This window comes from Dermacentor albipictus, chromosome 4, assembly GCF_038994185.2.
Source record: "Dermacentor albipictus isolate Rhodes 1998 colony chromosome 4, USDA_Dalb.pri_finalv2, whole genome shotgun sequence".
NCBI lineage: Eukaryota > Metazoa > Arthropoda > Arachnida > Ixodida > Ixodidae > Dermacentor > Dermacentor albipictus.
The window spans coordinates 47,934,537-47,957,229 of record NC_091824.1 but is presented as its reverse complement, the minus strand read 5'-3'; the positions used below and the strand labels follow the sequence as shown (position 1 = coordinate 47,957,229).

Here is a 22,693-nt window from a genome sequence, read left to right as displayed (position 1 = left end):
GCTATCTAGGAGCCGTTTGTTTGAGACGTTGACCACTGTACATGCTAACCGCAATGTAATACCCCGGACGGGGCTTTTGAGGTAAAAAAACTGAAGTGCAGTGAGCGTATTCAAGCGAGCGTTGTAGCATTTATCACTGCGCTCGTAATCATGGAGTGATGTGCGCTGCGTGGCATTATCATACACGAAGAAGCCCTACGCTTCTCCCGCCTGAGTCTAAAAGGGGAAATTCGCCGCACGTAAACATTGCACTGGGGTGCTCATCAACGCCGAACCGAAAATATTGGATCTACAGGGCATAAATCTGTGATTTGATGGGCACTACGGCGAGCCTGCAATTGACCCCGAGAGGAGTGAAATGCCCAAAACTCCTTTGTCACTGGCAATGAGGTTGTGTTAGCAAGGGGCGGTCAAGCATGGGCGCCCCTTTCTTTTTTGCCTTGAGGACAAAATCGCTTATCGTTCCGGGGCAAATGGTGTGACCGCTAAACAGTCTGGATTGTGTTCATCTTACCGATGCTCGAAGATGGTATCTTGCCTTAGCTTGGAAGTGAATTTGCCACGATGGCAATAAAAAGGTTATTTCGATGGATACTGAACGAGTCAAACGTGCTCTTTGCTAGGCCTGTTATTTCAAAGAAACATCACAGAGATCATACGCAAGGTAATATAACATATATTTACAGTGTTTCGTGGACATGACAAAAAAAAAGACAAGTTACAAACTGTAGAAGATTCCACGCATAATGGTGAAGATGTGGGTTAGACTCCAATACACGGCAAGTCATCTCGAATCGTATTTTTCAAATATTTCGATTGTAAAAATGAATAAATACAAATGATGACTCGAGGCATCCTTGGGTAAGTGGGCACGAGTAAAGGGGTAATATTCAGTGTAGACCACATTGGAAGCCATACATGCGAAGTTCTATAGGGAGCTGAGTCTATGTAACGTTATCCCTCGCTGCTGGATTACGCAGTCGAAGGACACCTTCACGACAATATTCTTACGAGAACGAAGTTTGGTGTATCGCCTTAGCAGGCTACGGTGTACGGAGCAAGAAAGCTTTTCTGTACCCGTCAGTGTTTATATTTGGCTTGCTTTGTGGCCCCATTATGTGCCTTTCCCATGTGGCTTTTTTTTTTCTTCGGCAGTGCTACCACATAAATAACTTCGAAGCATTTGAAGGCATTCCAAGGCATTCGAAGCCATCAAGTACAATACACATGTAAAAAAGAAAAACGCCGTTATCTCCTTACGGACGGACAAGACATGCCATCAGGAAGCAAAAATCAGTATCGAGAATCTAAAAACTGGTATTCGTTATTGCGCAATGAGACAGAGAGGACATGACGCCTGAACACTTCAAGCATGAGCCACCCCAGTCTCATTTGCCGAGAAAAGAAGAATCCCACTCGACGAGGAACGTTTACCCAGCCAAATGCGAGAAGTCGATTTTCCGAGCGCTCCATAACTGTAAATCCCGAGGTCTCCGCCATAACCCCCATTTGTTGTTTAGTACTTTAGCAAAGACATCAGCACTGCTGTTTTAGAGGCGCGGGAGGAATAGCGCTGAATGGGAATCGGACGCGTCGTATTGAAATACCCCGCAAGCAATAACCGTTCGTGCGCAAAGTAAAACCCAGAATAGCATGACTTCGGCACCGGCACCTGCGAGCCACTTAGATGAGTGAGTGTAAACCATTGCTGTTCGCTCCTAAAACCAAATAGCGCATTATTTGCTGGATAAAACTGCCTTAAGTAGTTCCTTATGTGTGTACATGCGTGTACACTAATGCGTGCCCACGTGCACGTATTTGCGTGGTTGTACGAGCACGCGTGCGCAAGCATATTATCTGCATGGCAGAGCCGTTCAGTAGGCATAGTGCAACTCACACAAACCATATCTACGCTCGCTAATCTTTAATTTAACCAGGAGAACATGGCCACTGACTACATACTATACGGGCACGTTACTTTAGACGTGGATGTAAGAATGCGAAACTGTCGCCAAATAAACACTAAAAAAGAACGGGGAGTAAAGACGTGTTGGATAATTATACTCCTGACAAACTAGAACCTTCAGTCGTATCTTTATCGGAGTCTACCAAGACTAGATAGATAGATAAACTAGAGATAGATAGAGAACTAGATAGAGAACTAGATAAAGCGCGAAAAAAAAGAAAAGAAACTGGTTCGAAGTTCCAGCGCCATAAAGGTTCAAACTTTCATTGGCTTAAAGTTCCTCGTGACATCATGAAATTCGGAAAGAACCTGCTCGAGACTCGTTAATTAGTCTATCGAAAAACGAGTATTACACATCGAAGTATAAATGAACTAAATTTACCTACTGAGCTTTGAGCACCTTTTTCCGAACAGAAAATCTGACTAGAAATCATCGAAATACTTCGAAATTTATGACGGCAAACTAGCGTGTTGGCGCTGCGGTGTGCCGGCATAGCCGAATTATATATAGTCGGTATATATTTTTGAGACGTCGGCATTTCCCGCCTTTCCCCTTATATACCTCTCGCTCTCTTCTATCGCATCGTTTCTCTCACACAAAGGAACTGGCCAATTCCGTTAAACTACTTAAGCCACGGACTTCTCGCAGTCCACCGCCAAGAGAAAGAAACAGATGAGAGCGCTGTAGAAGCAGCCTTGGCAGAGAACTACCGTCATCCACAAAGCACACGGCGCAAACACTCACGCAAGAGACACGAGCACAAGCGTGTCAAAACACGACGGTGTTCTGTTCTCGAGCACAAGAGGGGTCGAAAGGCGGCTGCTCCTTTGGGCCAATTGCGCGTCAACTTGTAAAAATCCGTCGTTACGGTCGCTCAAATCTGCTTTCCTGCGGAAGCTTGTTACACCTCCTTTCGGCGCTAAACTGCACCGGCGCCCGGCTTCGCTTGTGTAACCCAAAGCGCGCACACAGTTTTGCCCTTCGAAATCCTCGCAGAAGCAGCACAGAGCCGCCCACAGGGCGTGTGTGCTTCTTCCCGCGAGCTTCGGGAGGAGCGAAGAGTCAAGCTTCTTTTCTCCCGACCGTCTTAGCAGCTCAGCTCGGGGGCGCCCGGTACCCGGGGTTGACTTTTATTTCACGGACTTTCGTTGGCCGGCAACTTGTCTCGCTTTCTTCGTCTGCCTTGTTTTCTTCTCATTCAGCAGAGCTTATCCCGCGGAGCTAAAGGCTGTCACAACACAGGGTTTTACGGGGAGAAACGAAGCGACGGAGGGAAATGTCGGGGAGGTGTTTTGGGGGGGGGGAATTAAGGCAAGAGAGAGAGATAGAGAGAACGCGCCTTTAATCCTCAACTAATGATCCGCTGCTGCCTCTGAGGATCATCTGTCTGGTCGATTCGGACCGCGCTGGTCGCACGCCGTACGTGTCGAAGACCTCCCTCACAACGACGCCCCCGCTTGCGGCGCCGATGGACTCGGTGCCCGGTTGTCCAGGAATCCCCCAGTGCAGGTGGCCCGACCTGAGAGGCTGCTGCCGTCTTTTCCAGCCTGTCGACCTCCTCCCGTCCTCTTCCCTTGCCGTCCTCCTCCCGCATCTTCCACGCCACCGCCTGGCTCGGCCCTGTCGCCTTCCCGACTCGAACTGGAGGAGCACTAACGAAGCGGACGCAGACCGACAGGCCCGAACACAATCAACTTAGGGTGGGGTCCGACCTAACATAAAAGTTTAATTAGGCGTCTTCCAGAGTGGAACTGCTGGCGAGGCGTGTAATTGAACGAGTAGAGGGCAGAAAAGAGGACAACGCCGTCTTGTTCTTCCTCGAACGCCTCCCATTCGGAACTGTCCCTCTTCCAAAGCACACATCCGTCACTTGGATGCCCTGTACGTACCTAGCGAATACGCACGTAGATATATTTTTAATACGAACGGCGTCTACCCGTACAAGCGTAATCTGTTCTGCCTTAAGTAGCAGAGCTCTTTCATTGTCTACGTAAGGTTCTTTGTTTGCGGCAGCTTGTGACGAGAAACAGTTGACTGCTGGCTATAGCAGTGTGTGGGGATCATTGTGTGGCTCAAGCGCAAGACAAGATAATGGGCGCAGGGTAATTTTTTGTTCAATCACACCATCTCAGCTTTGAGTAGACGCCCGTGTAGCGCACTGTGCTTCGTTTCTATTACACAATGCGACAGTTTGCTATCCTTGGGAGCTGTTCAGCGCCCTGCGCAGCTTTTCCTTGTTAGAGACTTCGTCCAGGGAGCCACAGCAAGCGCCGCTGGTTGTGAAACGAAGCCACGCCTAAACCCTGCGCTGCGCGAAGCGAAATATCGCGACAACTTTCAGCGCGTCCGGTGAGAACGTGGTGAAGCCACGGAAGTGTTCGCTGCTCACTCCATTGTGCGAAGAAAAGACAATGCGGACACTGCCACGATTTCGCCGTTAAGATGCTGAGCCGATGCGTTTTCGTAAAACGTGGCATATGTCAAAGAGCTTGTCGTCATCGTCGTAATCATCGTCGTCATCATCATCATCACCACCATCATAATCATATGATGCTACTGGAGGGCTAATGGCTCTTGTGCGGCACCCTTGTTATTCTATCAACGACTTTTCCCGTTGGTGCTGAAATATCTCTTCCACTCACCGAAAAAAAAAAAAAAGCCCGGTTAGGGTTTCACGAGTTTCTACGAGATCTTTAAAACACGAATGCTCAAGGTTGTGGTTCTTAAGAGTACGTTCAAGACTCTCGGGGTGCGTTCGGTTCCAGCGCAAACGAAAAGGAAACAAAAAAAGGAAAATAACGAAAAAAGAAAGGAAGGCCGAACAGCGATGCATTGAATACTCTAATCCCCCTTCTCCGGTGTTACAAACGATGTCACACTTGTCCCACTTCGCTAAGGCCTTTTACGAGCAGCGACAGCGTAAATGGTGAACATTTATGGCGTCGGCTGTCGATCCGACAAAAAGGCCGCCGCCTTTTCTCTATATGCTTTACACTTCGCTATTGAAGGCAGGAGCTAATCCTAAAGGGATTTCACTAAGCGCTTCGCGCAAGAGCAACATAGCGAGCGAAAGTCTAGGAGACGACGCTATCAGAGACGAACTTAAAATTTTTCATGTCGCGCGCGCAGTGCAACCTGAGATTGCAACAAGAGCTGTCCCCATTGCTGAACACGTACACGTGCAGTTGTCGGGCTTTCGCCTTTCTTTCATGAAATAAAGTACTCGAGCAGATAGAATGCCGATTTTCATATTTTTTTTCCTCGTGTCAGCAAGTGGCGTCTGTTTCCCATTAACTGGTCCTCTTTACCACACTCTTGTCGCTCAGTTTACCCGAGTTAAAATATTTGTAAATAATATCTTATCACTTTCACGCGTAATGCGAGAATCCCCGCGCTTTCCGTGATGATGTCGCATTGCCTACTTTTCACTTCAGCGCAATTTGAAACGATCCGTAGGCACGTCGTAATTATGCCTGGCACGCGCAACTCATCTGTGCACATCTACAACGGCTGGACGCTCCCCGCGACTACTACATTTGATTTTGGAACGCAAAACATTTTACGAAAACGAAATGCGAAGCTCGCTATTTTTGCGTGAATGCACGTACCTACATACAGAGCACGTGGTTACGTACGGCCACACAGTCTCGGAAATGTCCAAACATCCAAACACCCTATCTTGAGCTACAAAAAATACTCGCGATTCCTAAATGTTTATTGCACAAATACGCTATCATAGCTTTTGCTATGATAGCAAAAAGAAGAGAGAGAGAAGAGAGAGAGAGATAACCTTGTGCTTGGTCAGATGTAGTAATATTTGAACGAAGCGTACTGCAAGTACCAATAACATGATTCCACCGAAGCAAATATTAAGAGCTTTGAAGGAAACTACCCTTAACAACGAATCTAAAGTAGTTACGAGTAGGCTGGGTAGGATTAAAGCAAGCTTTTCCTAATATACAAGCTTAAACTGCGGTTTCTCTCTGCGACTCGTGTAATGAAGACGGCCTAGACAAAAGAAAACAAATGAAAGAAATTGTGCAGAAGTGCAGGAGTGGGGGCTCGCAGAGTTGAACTTCGACCGGAGCAATATTTGCTCTGCGGGTAACAGAAACCAGGAGTTCCAGGAAAGACTCGGAAAACGAGGCCGAAGGGACAAACAGAACGAAACGAGCTCCCCAATATAAACCCCGAGATATACCATACAGCCACTATCGCGCGCATTCCAACAGTTCATTTATTTCGCGGCGGAAAGCCATCCGCGCAGCGCTACCGCTGGAGAACCGATTCGAGATGCCACGGAGCCGTGCGGCAGACTTTTCACCTCTAGGACCGACTGGGTTGCGAAAACTTGAAAGGGGGCCGCCAGGAGGCGCGGCGAACGGTGAAGCAGGCACCGCGGGACGCTGAGGTGACGTGGGTGGGTGAGGGTTAGCACCTTTCGGTAGGGTAGGAAGGGAAAGCCTGGAGAAGGAGGCGAGAGGGAGAGCCGCTAAGGTGCAAGCTGAAAGCGTGATGGGCGATACAGCCAAGGTCTCTCGGAATACTTGGGTAAATTCTGCAACTTTTAATTAACTCGGACCAAACCCTCTCCCCCCTCCCACCCCGATAGCGCCAGCGCGTGCGAGATGAAGGGGACTGCGTGCTGCAGGCCAGGGCAGGCCGGGCCAAGCCGAGCAAAGCCAGGGCACGCGCTGTTTATACTTGGCGGGGAAGTGCCGAGGGAGGGAAGCGGGGGGGGGAGGAGGAGTGGAAGGCAGGCGGCGAAGGGGAGCGGGGCCGAAGCCGCAGTCCGAAGCGTCGTCGGTAGGAGGCTCTTCCTTATCGGCACCTCCGCAGTGTCGCCGGGCCAGCGTTCTCGAGGCGGCGCCGCTTGAATAGGCGGCCTAATCTACGCCGTATCGCGACGACGTGTTTAATGAGCGCTTCCGAGTCGGCGGCTTGCGGCGCGGACGACAACCCTCCTCTCCCCACGCGCCGCGCGCGTCGAGCAACACGGCATTATGGGGCGATAACGCCGCCTACGCAGGGCGCGGGCGGCCGCAGACTGGCAGCGGGCTCTTTATTCCGGGAGTTGGCGTCTCCCCCCCATTGCCTAGGCACGCACTGTGCAGGATTTTTACTCCCCCCGCCCTCTTTCATTAAGCGCTACGTCATTGCGCAATGTCGGGCGTGAGCTTCCCCGTGTGTTCTGCCAAAAGCAGCAGCAGCAGCAGCAGCATGCGCAGTTAACTCGTGTAGTCTTTCTCGGCTGGGCAACACTTTTGTTCCATACTTTTTCGTTAGTCCATCCTTCTGGAGCGCACGTTGAAGGTAAGGCGATTTCCCCGGAGGCTGCAATCTACTTTGCGGTACCGCTAAGACAGGAGTTAAAACAGTCCAGGAGCGCCGACATTGAGCGCACTTTAAATCGCAGATTGCGCCGTACAAACATAATCGAGTTCAGGGCCCGCGTTCCGCGTGTAATGAGAAGGAGTTTGTCTGCGTTATGAACTCTATGCAAATTACGCTATCGCGCTCGTTTGGTTGTAGGAGGCATAGGTTGGTTGTAGGAGGCATAATAGGCATATCGTACACGCCTGCGCGGGAAGTAGTAGAATGAACTTTGTCGTGCTGCGAGCTAACTTCAGGGTCAGTTTTATTACGTCGGTTGCGTGCTACAGTTATCTGGGCCAAGTTCGCTCGGGCGATCATAGTGAATAACGCACACGTACCTATCTTTGCATAACCGTCTTTTCCATTGTCCACAACTATGAACAGTTATCGGCGCGTGAGTGCACTTGGACTTCTCAGGAAAGATTAGCGAAGTCCCTGTACTGACCACAGTGGCACTCGAAATATTCAGGCAAGCTGCAGAAATGCGTGCGAGGCAAAATGCGGCTGATGCATTTCTGAAAACACATTGATGCTTCACGACGAGCGCTGGATACGCGGTCACAAGCTCACTGAGTCACAGCTACTGCTATTAGTATAATTATATTTGCGACTGAGAATCTCACCGCCACGCGATTGAGAACGGACGATATGATTAAATCTCAGTCGACGCCGGGTCATTAGACAGTTTTAGTTACACGTACGTTAGAGGCTTCACGTACGCAAACGTGAAAAGCCTACGTACCTTACGTGCACGCCATCTGAAACACTTTTAGCTACACGTACGCGACGCACGCCAAGAGGAACCCCGTAGCTCCATCTGTCGGGAAATGTGAACACTGCGGTAGCCAATTCAATCCTATCGCCTTGTTTCGATGCAAGCCATCTGCGCGTGCGCGGCCCGCTATCTCTTGTTCGTGATCTCGCGGAACTCCCGCGCGAAGCTGTCTACGTGCGCGAGAAACGCACGCAAAGAATTGAATCTCACGTACGTCCGTGAGACGTGCGCGCGCCCGCTACGTTCTACGCATGCGCACTGTTGACACGTAGAAGATCTACGTACGCAAAGCCTCTACGTACGTGTAACTAAAACTGTCTATTGCGGCACCATCGGCAACAAAATAGCTGAAGAAGTAGCGCGTCCCGCCCACAAACAAGTCCAGCGTGTACCTGCGCCATTGTCAAGTGCTGGTGCAACGCGGCAACTTCGCCTACTCGTTCGTTGAAGTACAGTCGGCGTCCCCCTTGTGTAGAGCGCGGGAACGGCGGCTGCCGGAGCGCTTTGGGGCAGCCAGCGACGTCTAACGGCTGGGCTTGAGATAAGTGTCTGGGCACGGGCGGCCGACGTATCTAATCTCGCCCCCAGCCACTACCGTTAGACGTCGCTCGCTGGCTGCGGAGCGATCCGGCGGCCATCGTTCGCGCGCTCTACACAAGCGTGACGCCAACTGTACATCAGACTCTTCGAAATTCACTGGAATGTGCTGAATCCCCACTGCACTTCCCTTGACCCTTCATTACGCCTTGTGCTACCGCCTGGCATGATGGGCAGTGCTATAGTGTAGCGTTAGCGACAAAACCGTACGACATATCTTTATATAATTCCTTTGTTTTACCAAAACAGATGGACATTGCACGCCGCTTTAAGCCGACTGGACGACAAAGCGTTCTGAGAAGTAAAAATACTGACACTATAAGCCCCAACCGTCATCTGCTCTTGGGGCCCCAAGAACACTGCTGCACTTTTGAGACGAAAAACTGCGACCGCCTTTGAGACCGCGCTGAACGTTGTTATTTGTGTGGGCGCGCATCACTTGTTGTTCCTTTTCTTGCCCTTTCACTCTGGCTTAGCGGCCATGATGTTGTGCTGCTAAGCAACCAGGTCGCGGGATTGAATCCCGGCCACGGCGGCCGCATTTCCATAGGGAACGAAATGCGAAAACACCCGTGTACTTGGATTTAGGTGCACGTTAAAGAACCCCAGGTAGTCAAAATTTCCGGAGTCCAGCACTATGACGTGCCTCATAATCAGGGAGTGGTTTCGGCATGTAAAACCCCATGATTTAATGTATCTTTGTGCAGCGCTCACAAATCTCGTGCAGAGCTCGCAAACAAAGGTATATCATGAACGCTTACCAACTCGCTCAGTTTTGTATCCTAATGTTAACCGCTGCCTTTTCCTTTCTGTCTTTCTCTATCTCTCTCCCTCACTCCATCTTTCCGATTGCTGTTGCTGCTCCCAAGTCTACTACAGTGTCCTGAGTTCTTAAACCAATGTTGTTAGCATCAATTTGTACTGCTTCAGAAAAAGGTCCGCTTGTAAGCCTGTCTACTGCTACGCATTGTCAGAGGGTCTGATAAAGGTCACGCCGTACGAAGCACTCGCATTTTCTGGTCGCACGTGCGTGCTACGATGAGCGGTGAACACGTACGTACGCCAATAAAAAACGTTCTTTCTTTTCTGCTCACTCCCGTGCGTAAAACAAACATGCTTCAAAATTAATCGCGTTACGGCAACGGGACACGCAGCACGACATCAAAGTAAGACGAAAGCTTCAAACTCATCCCCCCCCCCTCCTGCGCCCGAACTTTCCGCCATGCACCTGGGAATGCGATAAGCCCGCATCAGCGTTTCGAAGAGGAGCCCCCTAATGCAAGGGCGGGTCTGGAGTTACGTCAAGAAAATGGCGGGGCCTTATCTCGTCTGGACCTTGGGCGTTTTATTACTGCCGTGTTTTACACACTGTACAGCGAGCGGCTCGGGAGCTGCTTGATTGAAATTGCGAAACGATAGGGAAGGCCATCCCCGCTCTGCACAACGGCTCCACCCATCGGTTCATTTCGATACACAGCCGATGCATAAACAAGATTCGTGCTCAACATCAACGCAAGACTCATCCATCGTCCCTTATCGCGTCGCGGGACGTCTTTCTTCCTTTGCCCCCCTTTCTCACCTTCTTTTTCTTTCTTTCTCCCCTCAACCGCGAGGCTGGGCTCGCTAATTGAAACGTACAGCATCTCAAGAGGAAAATGTACTTTCTCGAGGCACGCCACGTTAAAGAGACGTTCACCGCTGCTCAGGGCGACGCGATAGTATTGCCTGTTGAAGGACTCTCCGGGGCTTCCTTCTCGAAGGCGCTGGACAGCACTTACTGATGTCTTTCGGGGTTTGCTGAGACAGCGAACAGAGAAAGAATCGTAGGGCTGTCCTTGGGCGAGCGGCAGTCATGCATTGATAATGAACGCAGCGGAACGCTACTGCGAAGTCGTCGCTGAAGCGATCGGAGGTGCGCGATGTCAGCTCATCGTGCACTGTAGAAACTTTTTACACCCTTAAGTGTATCTAGAGAACACCGTGCCAAATGAGATCAAGGATGTTAGGATAAATACTAGACGAAACATCCTGGCAATCGATGTGATGAACCCGAGTGCACTGACCATACTACAACATGTAACGCAGCTGGGAAACATCAAGGTCCGATCCATCGTGCCAACGAATGGTGCCACAATAACTGGAGTCATCTATGACATTGACAATGAAATATCTAATGCGGACCTCCCAATTCTCATAAAACCAGCAAGCGAACACAACGTGATTGTGCATGTTGGTCGCCTCGGCAACACACGTTGTGTGAAGATAACCTTCAAAGGCGACTGCCTTCCACCCTACGTGAAGGTCGGCCACTTTCGCCACCAGGTTCGACCATTTATTCCAAGACCAATGCAATGCTTCAATTGTCAGAAGATTGGACATGTGAAGGGTGTTTGCAGAAATTCGGCCGTGTGCCCTCGATGTGCCGAACCCCACTCAGAAGACAACTGCAGCGCAACCACGTTCAAGTGTCCGAACTGTCAAGGTGATCACTGCGCCTCTTCCAAAGACTGTCCCCAGATCAAGAAAGAGTTCACCATTCTTAAGCAAATGGTGAGAGACAACTCTACCCACAAAGAGGCCGCTGTGAAAGTACGGCGAAGACGACGTCACCGACAACGGTCTTCACGGCGGAAAACATCAAGCTTTCAGGAAAAGTCCCCTCGTCAAGCATCATCATCAGCGGACGTTTCCAGCACTCCGATCACCAATGTTGGAAGGGAGCAAACTGCCAGATCTCTCTCCACAAAGGAATGGCCGCCACTTCCACGTACACGACCGCCAGAAGAGCCGCAGAAGAAGCCGCCCCCAGTACAGCAAGGTGCTGTATCCGAGGAGTCGCGGAAAACAGATGAGCAAGTGATAGCACTTATTAGGCCTTTAATGAATGCCATTCGCGTGCTGCTAAGCAACATGCACACACCGTCTGCCAGAAGTGCGCTTCAAGTACTGGACGCTCTGAGTCCGGTGCTTGCAACCCTTGAGTAGATCATGGCTGCACAGCCACGGTCTTTTAGGGAAGACGTCCGACAAGCAGCTATTTTTCAGTGGAATGCCCGCGGACTCAGAGCGCGCCTTTCGGATTTCCGTCGCTTCGTGTTCGCCAATATGTTTCCCATTATCGTCATTTGCGAGCCGAACTTATCGAACAAAATCAGGCTTTCTGGATATGAATCATTTATGTCGTCAGCTGTTTATGAAAACAGTAAGGTTTTGGTGTTCATTCGCCGTGACCTCACCTACACTCATCAGCCTGTACCACCTAATGACAGTAATCAATATGTATGCCTCAACGTAAGGAAAAAGAATCTGGCCTTCACTTTTGTAGGCGCCTACCTATCTCCGTCAAGTCGATTTGATTACATAAGACTACGAGACATCCTTTCCTCAACTTCCAATCCCTGGGTCATCACTGGAGATTTCAACGCCCATCATACACTCTGGGGAAGTCCGATCATCAACGCAAGAGGCAGAGCTCTGGTATCTTTCGCCTCCAGTAATGAACTTTGGCTGCTGAATGATGGAAGTCCTACGTTCTTACGTGGCTCCACGTACAGCAGCTGTCTTTACTTGGCTTTCGTCTCACGAAGCCTAGTCAGGCGTGCAGGGTGGTTTGCGGACATAGAGACGCACGGAAGCGACCATATCCCCACCTACATCAAGATCAGAGGATTGACCGCTTCCAAAATACGGGATACGATCCAAAGAGTGGACTGGCCTAAATTTCAGTCTATTATGGAAGAACACTGCGACGCCAATCCATCTTTCGACTTGGAAGAGGCAATCAAGAGCGTGGTGCAAGACACTATGCGTACTCTAACATGCTCCTCGAAACTTAATGATTATGATGTGGAACTAGAACGACTTCGAGCGATCCGAAGACGTGCTGAACGAAGATACCGACGTACGAAAACAATGGACGATCTACGGACCGCCAGGCGCACGCAAAAGAAGATACAGCGCCGGTTAGACAAGCTCGAATCGCAACGTTGGGCTGCCTTCTGTGAGTCGCTAGATCCACGCAAGCCTTTATCGCAACTATGGAGAACGGTGCGCGGACTGCGGACACTTCCCGTACAGCGATTCCCATTCAAGGCACTTGCCCTCTGTCAAAAGAGATCGGAGATTGACGTGGCAGAGGATTTCTGCGCCAGATTATCCGGCCAACTCACAGCTACCAACATTCCATCACCTTCGAGCAGCTGTCCGCCACCACGTGATCACCGGTTGGATCTACCATTCTCGATCCACGAACTTAAGGCAGCATTAGCTTTGTGTAGCCGCACATCAGCGCCAGGACCTGACGGAATTTCCTACCGAGCTTTGTGTCACCTGGGGGAGCGAGCGAGAGGGGTTCTTCTTGAGGTGTACAATGAATCTTGGAGAAATGGCACGCTACCAACAACCTGGAAGACAAGTCGCCTTGTTCCACTGCTGAAGCCTGGCAAGTCGCCGTTGGAGCTCTCCTCATATCGCCCGATCGCTTTGGCGAGCTGTGTGGGCAAAGTAATGAAGAGGATGATCCTAGGACGCCTGGAGTGGTACTTGGAGTACCACAACACCTACCCAGATGCCATGGCGGGCTTCCGACGCGGTCGATCATCGATCGATAACGTCGTCGACCTGGTCACCTACATTCAACATGAGAAACGCCGTAAGCGTCTCTGCGCATCCTTATTCCTCGACGTTAAAGGGGCGTATGACAACGTTACGCATGAAGCCATCCTCTCTGCTCTCGCAGAGGTAGGAGTGGGTGGTCGGATGTTTCAATGGATACGGAGCTATCTATCCATGCGATCCTTCTTTGTAAGCACCGAGGAAGGCCATACTTCTCTACATTATAGCTACCGCGGCGTCCCCCAGGGCGGTGTACTTAGCCCCGTGTTATTTAATCTAACACTAATTGCTCTCCTTGAGCACGTGCCAACCACAGTCAGGCTATCAATGTACGCAGATGACATCTGCATATGGACATCTGCAGTAACACGCCTACAGCTGCGAGCGAGAATTCAGAAAGCCGCGACACAAACTGCTGTCTACCTCCGTAATCGAGGCCTGGAAATTTCCTCCGAGAAATGCGCACTAGTGCCATTTACGCGCAAACCCATGGCAAACTACAGTGTTACGATAAATGGCCAAGTAATACGACGGGTCCGATCGTACAAGTTTCTAGGTGTCATAATCGACAGGGACTTGTCATGGAGCCCACACATATCTTACGTGAAAAAACGGTTGACAGGCATATGCCACCTGTTCAAATTTTTCGCTGGCAAGACCTGGGGAATGTCGCCTAGTGCCATGTTACAACTGTACAGGGTGCTTTTTCTGGGATTTCTGCGATACAGCTTGCCAGCAATAATCAACACAGGCAAAACGAATCTACGCACTATACAAAGTCTTCAGGGTCAAGTGCTCCGGATCTGTCTAGGCCTGCCTCAGAGTGCTTCAACAGTGGCTACGATAGCAATCGCTAGAGACCACCTTGTCAAGACCCACATTGACATTGAAGTACTCAGGACCCATATAAGGCATCTAGCCAGGACTCCTGGTCACCATTTAGCCTCTCTACCAGCGGACAGGCCACACACATCTTTCAGCCAAACGATAACTGCATATCATGAATCATTGCCAGCTTGTTTCACTCCGGCTGCGAGACCTTCGATCCCTCCATGGTGCCTCGCTCAGCCGAAAATCAACCTCGCAATACCTGGTATCTCGAAAAAAGCTGATCTGTCATCACCAGCCCTTAGACAGCTCACGCTACTATATTTGTACGAGAACTACCGTGACTCTACGCATATTTACACTGATGGATCTGTCCTTCCAAGCAGCTCCGCTGCGGCAATCGTCATACCAGCGCAAGCTACAACAATCAAATTTAAGACGACCCACGCGACAACATCGACAGCAGCAGAGCTCGCAGCGCTCTTTACTGCTCTTCATCACATTGGTGATGAACCGCCACACAAATGGACTATATTCTGTGACTCGAAGGCGGCACTGCAGTCTCTACTGTCACCTCTACGACGCGGACCACATGAACAACTAATATTCCATATTACAGAGACATTACACCATATCAGTGATGCAGGCCACGACATAACCTTTCAGTGGCTTCCAAGTCACTGCGGGATTGTGGGCAATGAACGGGCGGATCACGCTGCCCGCTCAGCCCATACTGAGGAGCGCCACGTCCCCATTCCTCTTTCTAGAACTGACGCTGCACGGAAGGTCCGCCTACTTGCTCGGCAGTGCACCGCCTCGCAATGGAATGAGCCACATTTAAGAAATCCGCGACTGCACTCACTTGATCCAACATTAAGTCTTCGAGCGCCATCACAGCTTCGCCGTAGAGACGCCACGCTTTTATATCGACTTTGGTTGGGCGTTGCCTTTACTAAAGCCTATGCCTTCCGCATAGGGATGACCGACACCCCAACCTGTGACCACTGCGGCCATGAAGAATCAATTGGCCATATTTTGTGCACTTGCCCGGAGTACAGTCCACAGAGGGCATGCCTCAGCCAGGAACTAGACCAACTGGACGACCAACCGCTATCTGAAAAAAGAATTCTGCAACATCGAAAGGACCTACCGTCACAGAAGAAGGCCGTGCAAGCGCTTTTGCGCTTCTTGCGATCTACCGGCCTGTGTGAACGACTTTAACTGGAACGCCTTTTGTGTGTATGTCTCCATGTGTGCGCGTTCGTTTTTTTTTTCTCTCTCTCTCTCTGTCATCTTTCTAACCCCTATCCCCCATCCCCAGTGTAGGGTAGCAAACCGGAGACTCATATCTGGTTAACCTCCCTGCCTTTCCTCTTCATTCTCTCTCTCTCTCTTTTACACCCTTAAGGGTGTTTTCTTGTCGCACTGGTAACGCCCTCCCCGTTAGGGCCTTGCAAAAAATTTATAGACGACAACGGAGCTCTAAATAAACGTGCGATGACAAAAGACGTAGCTCAAAACAATATAATCATTCTGACAGCCTTGGGCGCACAGAAATTTCCGACAGGAGAGTTTCACATCTCTCCCTGTGATATTCTCCTGTCGGTTATTTCTGTGGCCCAAGGCTGTCATAATAATTACATAGTTTGCAACTAGGTCTTTTGTCCACACATGTCTAGTTAGAGCTCTGTTTTCAGCATCTATATATCTTTATAAGGCTCTAGCGGTAAGGGTGTTAACAGTGCAAGAAGAAAACACCCTTAAGAGTGTAAACATTTTTACAATGCAGCATAGCTGAAAGTTACAGTTTGCATAGGTCGACCAAATTCAGCCATAAGTCAATTCCCTCAGATTCACTAAGAATCGGACCGACCCGTGTGTCTGAGTCTCAGTGAGCTCAGCCGAGTAGAATTTCGGTGATTCCGAGTCTGAGTAATGCCGGGTAAGTAGAACTATGGCGAGTCTGAGTCCGAGTTAGCCTTAAGCAAACGATATAATCGGTGAGTGACTCTGACTGAGTTACGTTTATCTTGCCGACCTATGACAGTGTGCGTTATTACATTTTCTTTGTTCTGCTTTCGTCGGACTGTTCATAAGAAAAAGAAAATAACAATTAGCGATCTGCTGACAACTAAGCAGCGAATTTCAACAAGCAGCAGCATGAATGCCACAAGTACTGAGGAATGTAAAATAAAAATCGACGCGTGGTTTCATTACGACAACAGGCTAAACAAGCCATAGTGTTTTCACTATATAGCCGAATTACACGAGAATGCGTTTTGCACTGGACACGCCGGTGTGATTATTAATTCGTCAAAGCGAGAAAAAACAATCCGTTTGTCTTCACGACAAAAATAGAAAAGAGAGTTGGTTATGTTTGACTGGTTTACATGAATCTCTCCTATAGCGTAGACGCCAGATGAGCATACGGGCAAACTTACAAGTTTAAGCGACCTGTGGACTCCCGTCTTGCGTGCTGCAATGGCCAAGAGAAAAAAAAAGAAAGAGGCACGTTAGCATATAAGCAGCTCAATTCACTCATGAGAACAACAACAACAAATTCAAGGGGGCAAAAATCCTGCAAACAATTTAAAGGTTGCGGAACACTCACTGCAGACTAAACTATCACAGAGCTTCACAGATAAGCGCGATAATCATAAAGCAGAAAGGTTGTATCCTTTATATCTGTTTGCACACGTGTAGACAAACAGAGAGATCAATGCGCAGAATTCATAATCGTTGGAATTTTGTTGTATGAAACTGGCTGCAAAAGAAACAAACGTGCAGCCAATCAACTTAAAGTAAGGCAGGACGTACTTATGATAAGAGTGGACGGCAGCAACCAGAAGTGCAAGAATGCAACGCAAACCCGTGTCAAACGCAAAGAAAAAAGTAGACAAGTTAACGTGAAGAGGCATCGAGCTTTTCAAGAAGCATCATGTGACCGTACCGTAATTTACACATGCTTTAGGGGTAATGCGACACTTTTATTATACGCCGAATTTCCTCCAACAATAACTTGAAAAACTATTCTCCCAGGAAATATCGCCCGTCCTTGTTATTTCATATTAGGCCCTTATGTGAAGCGCGTAATCGTGGGAGATTTTGCTTGTTTTGATAAGCAAATAATTTCTAACCATTTCAATGGTACAGAAAATGTAGAATGGTGCAGAAAATTCCGCGAATGTGCACAATATTCGACGTGTTCTCAATGCGACACGTTAGTAAATCGTACAGAAAGGCAAGTTCTGTAAAGTGAATGACCAACTGAGCAAACATCCATTATGAGGTCAGTAGTTTCTGGGTCAGAGCTCCGAAAGGTACGCCATGTAGAACACCATAGGTGAGCTGCACCAGTTAGTAAAGTCTACACACTTAACTAATAGGCTTTGTGAAGTCTGCGCGCTATAACCCCGGACTGCGTGCGCACTTAACGAAATTCGGGACTTTCTAATCTACCATTTTCTTTTAATCTCTTAGCCATCTCCAAACGACAAGGGCAGCCAAGCAGAACCACCCCTGGTTATCGTTATAACGACCAGCGCACAAATGGAGACAAAACGCACAAGAATGTGAGAACAGGCGCTGTCCTCGAAGACGCGGACAGCACCTGTCCTCGACTTCTTGGGTGTTTTGCCTCCGGTCAGGGGCGCCGGCAGTAGTTATTATATACATATTTATATACATATCGCATTTTTATACATTATTTCTATACATCATTACTCTCTCTGCTTCACACTACCAGTTCTCATCTATCCGTATGCCACTGGGATATGTTATACTGCATTCTGAGCGAGCACATGACTGAAACGTCCCTAGTGAAGAACAAAATCACGAAAAGAACAAAAATGCCAGTGTCCTTTTTAAGAACAACTACAGACTCTCGCCGGAACTAATGTGTGCAGCCCCCCTCCCCCCCCCCCCCCCCCTTTGCGAGAGACGCGAAAGTTTCGCTCAAATCTACGCGGTTCGGAAGAAAAAGAAGAGAAACGCCGATCGGTCGGCCAAGCACAATTGCCGCATTGCCGGTCCATCGGGGCACGCAGCAAATCACTTTTCAATCGCTCCTCCAATGCTTAGGTAGGATGAAGCATTCCAGCGAGAAACAAATACCGGTGCGACGAGAAGCAGGCCAGGAAAGTGAAAAAAAAAGAAATGGCGCGAAGACAAAATAAAAACAAAAGAGAGGGAAAAAAACTGAGATCTCGCACCCCTACCCGCGTCACCTTACTCTGAAAGTATTTACTCCGACATTGAACCGAATAAGGCGGCGCAACGGAGGGTGCCAAAGGAGAGTGAAAGACATAGAAGTCGCGAGAACGATCTTATACGCCCCCTTCTTCTTCTTCATCTCCGAGCAGCCGCCGGCGCCTAGCGCCAGATAGAGAGCCACCTCAACTCCTTCCCGTGCCTCCGCAACCTGAATACAAAGTAAGTCATCTGTGCCAAATGGGAAGCACCGCTCCAAAGGAGGAAGGAATCTTGCCCGGAGGTGAATGCAAGAACGCGGCTAGGAAAGGAGGGCGGAGTGCAGAAGCAAAATGTGTGCGTGTGTGTGAGTGTGTGTTCGTGCATGGGCGCCTTCGCTTCGGCGTTCGGGAACCCAAGGAAAAAGTTGGTAAAGACGCGCGCCGGGAAAAGCGACGCGCCAAACAATATGCGCGTACCCTTGTTGCTTTCACCGGGTGCTTTCTAAGTAACGACTGCGCCGTGGCCGCCGAGGCTTAGAAGCGGCGGACGCGCCGGCGTAGCACGCCGCACGCTGGCTGCCGCAGTTAGGCACGCCCACAGGACACCCTTCCCTCTCGCTCTTCAATGCTTCCCTTTCGTTTTCTTAAACAATTCGCGATTTGCCTGGCTGTTGTGTTGCCTTTACTGCGATCTGTCGCTTTTTTCTGCCTGGGTTGAGCTCCTGCTTATCGAGATAAAAGGAAAGGAGGAAAAGAAAAAAAAGAAGTAAGGGAGAAAAAAGGTTGAATTTAAGGACCCCCCAGGACTCCCCACCTCTTCCTCTCATTCTACTCTTCAGAAAAGTTCCCGGTCTTTCGAGACTCGCACGCGGAAGGAAAGCGCGCCACTGCGGCAGTCTACCGACCACCGTCTCTGCTGCATCCAAGAAATTCGATTGAAACGCCCTCCCTTAATCCCGTTCGTTTTTGCACGAGGCGCGCTTTTGCTATCACCCAAGCTTGCATTTCTCTTCCCTTTCTTTCTTTTTTTTCCTCCTCGCCCGCCTTCCCTTCGGTGCCGACTCGGGTGCGGAAGACGTCGTTCCCAGCGGCGCATTGGGGAACGGGGACGTATTCTTGGCTCCATCGTCGTTTGTCCTCTCTTCAAAAGTCGTGTGTTTTCACGGGTCACGGGACCCGGTTAATTGGGGGCTGATTTCCTCGCTTCGCTCGTGCGCGCCCACGTGCTTGTCAGCGACTTCGCTCGCGACGAGTGATCACCGGTCCGTCGCTGGCTGGAACTTTCCCACTCCCAGCCGCTACATAGGGCAAGAGAAGAACCTTCAGCGCATAACGTCATAAGCGCCAAGAAAAAAGTGATACGACAGAAATAACCTCGCGCTCGCTGCCTTAAGCTGCAACTTAACTATTACAGAGTGCCTTCGTTAGCGGGTACTCTCACCGCTGCCACCCGCCGCGCCCGCATTTCGCACGACTTTACCGCTATTGTTCGTCGCAGTCATCGCCAGAAATTAGCCTGCAGCGTGCTGGCACTCCCTCAAGGTCTGGTTGTGAAGTGATCTCGTAGGGCCGACATATTTAACGAAAGTCATCGTATGAAAAATATATATATATAATAACGAATAAATTAGCGTGCTAAGATCCGCCTAGTGGAGCCCGTTAAGATTGTCAAGGTCTCGACTTTCACACGTGCGTTAGGGGCTCAAAACGGGCAAGTGTTCTGCAAACAGTGCTGCACCGGATGCCGCCACGATCACCGCATGCAGCGTCGTGATGCACAATACCCTCTCAAAGCGTGCATGTTGGGACAATGCAACGCTTCGGTTCCGTCCTCAGAAGCAAAGGCTTGTGGGTTGGACACCAGCTGCAATCACCCTATGTCTTAGTTTTTTAATGACTGTTACTCGTGCCATTGTGACACTGTCGTAAGAATAAATTGTGAAAGCAACGTTAATGCGTGTGAAAACCGAAATTACAAATTAAAAGAAAGAAGAAATTAACCGATACAAAAAGCAATCTGTAAAGCTGGCTTCTCCACCAAAAGCATAATCTTGTGGTGAAGCCAACCTAAAAAGTAAGTATTTTTCCTTTTTTTTCTATTTTTTAAAATTCATGTGAGGTTAGCCTTTTATTAAACTATGGTACGAGGAAGTGTCATAAAACAAGGGAATATCAGCGGTGTGATCTCGACTAGAGTAAACGAGGCATTAAACCCGCAAATAGATGTAGCCTAGTGCCACCACTTCCCATTACTAACGCCACTGCCGACTTTGCCGAGACATGTACGGGAAAATTCAGCCAGCGTAGAAATTGGAAGGAGATTTCTTCAGCGCTCCAGCTGCCAATAAGGCCCAATAACGCGAAAAAAAAAACGGTCTGACAAGCCCTGAAGCCATCGGCGCAAGAACTCGTTTCTCCTTTGACGACTCTAAGTAAAGAGCAGCCAATGTCAAGATGGCAGTTAAAACCGCCATGCTCTCCAACCTAGCCCATGTAAAACTAAAGCAAGGAAACAGGAAATAAAAGAAGGCGCGCTTTGCACTGGTGTCTTAAATTATATACAATCCAAGTGCGAGCGTCAAACCAAACGACAAAATCACCCACGCGACAAAGACGCCGGACTTACGGAGCCAGCCGGGCTAAGGCGACAAGAGATAATCGCCTCGAACTGCGAGAACAGCAATAAGGGAACGACAAAAAAAAAATCGCAGAAAAAGAAATACGACGACGGGTGAGCGAATGGCGGAAGAAAGCGCGACATTACATGCTCCGCGGTAACTGGAGATTGCGGCGTAAGCCATTTCATTCCGGCGTTCATCTCCCGCGGAACCCGGGCTGTATATAGAGAAAAATGAGCACCAGGACCAAAACGAAATACGAAGTACGCCCGTTACTCGCTAGAGGAGCAAAGCAGCTTCGCAAATGGGTGGCGGGAGAACGCTGCTTGAGGGGCGGGAGGAGGCGGATGAACGAAAAAAAAAATAAAGAGGAAGAAAGTAAAGCTGGAGATTTGAGGGGGGCGAAGCGGTCGCCGTCGAACGTGCAGGCGGCTACGGTACGGGCACGCGGTTTAGTCACTGGCGTCCTTAGTCCCTAGTCGCGGGCGACGTCACGAAAGATGGAGCGGATATTCCTCCCCAGTTGGGAGCTGGGCGTTCGAGCAAAGGCCGCTCTGGGTTGCGCGTCTTTCGCTGCAAGCGGAAGCCTACAAAGAAGCTGAAGTTGCCCATCGAAGCTACCACCCAAAGAGAAAAAAAGGAAAAAAAAAAGAACTGACGCAGCCGGCAGATGGTCCGGAGGCACCGCTGCACTACCGGTCAGTGCGGCGGCGCTCACTTCTCCAGCGAGCTTCCATTGTGCTCACGTGGCGTTCTCCATTAGCCAAACAATGATTCATCTGTTACGCTCTTCCTGCTTCCCTCGATACCTTCCTCCTCCCCGATATTTCCCGTTCTCCCTTCCCCGGACTCCGACTTATGACCTCTCAGAGGACAGCTCACGTCGGGGTTTTGCCCCCACGGTGCGCCCACGCGTCACCACACAACGTCCCGTAAGCTTCCGCGCGCCGCGGCTCCACGTCGACGTTCTCTATATATTTTTTTCGTTTTTCTTCTTGTGTGTTCGGTTCTCCTTCTTACTCATCCTCTGGCTACCGTTAGAATCCCTGCGAGTGCGACCACCGTCACCACCGCCGCTGCTGCAGCAGCAAGGTGCGGCTTATCTGTTTTTCACGGTCGGTCTTCTTCGCTTGCAACGATTTCCGTCTCCCCACCACCCATTCAGAAATTTCGGGTGGACAGCGCAGCTTATAGGCTGGAACGCGAGACGATACAACGAGACTGTAGCATAACCGACACGCAGTGGGCGACCGAGCCTGTCCGGCCGGCCCGCCGGTGCACCGGTGGGGCCTGCGAGGAGGGGGGAGAGAGAGAGAGAAATCCCGTTTCTCTCTGGAGACCACGTGCCCTGTGGTGATACTACGGGGAAAAGCCGGGAAGGAAGTTCTGTGTCTCACTGATAAGCTTCACGGCCGTAGATTTATGGCAACGTCCAGATGTTGGCCGAGAGCCTTCTCTGTTCTCCCGTTCTTCTCGCGCTGCCCGCCGCCAGCGCCTCTCGGAACCTTAGTTAATCATCAACGACGGCCGAGAAGTGACAGAAATGGCATTTGCCGAGGCCAAAAAGCTGCCCGTTAGCGCTGGCTGAAGGTGGCCCGTTATACGCGATCCTTCGAGGAAGGCAACCGTGAGGACATTTCATTGCCTGGATCTCGCTACCACCTCTACTTTCACTTTTCTCGCCTTTTTTTTTTTTTACTGGTAATCTTGCGCTTAGGGAAGACCCAA

The 22,693-nt window shown here is 49.8% G+C and overlaps 1 protein-coding gene across 2 annotated transcripts in view; it reads right to left on the bottom strand.

Moving 5' to 3' along the window:
• Positions 1-22,693, bottom strand: part of LOC135915395 (irregular chiasm C-roughest protein-like) — a 407,803-nt gene that overhangs the window by 315,197 nt on the left and 69,913 nt on the right. For both annotated transcript variants that reach the window (XM_065448440.2, XM_065448443.2), the window contains exon 2: positions 16,599-16,633. The gene's annotated coding sequence lies outside the window, so the exon portion shown is untranslated. The remainder of the gene's footprint in view (positions 1-16,598; positions 16,634-22,693) is intronic.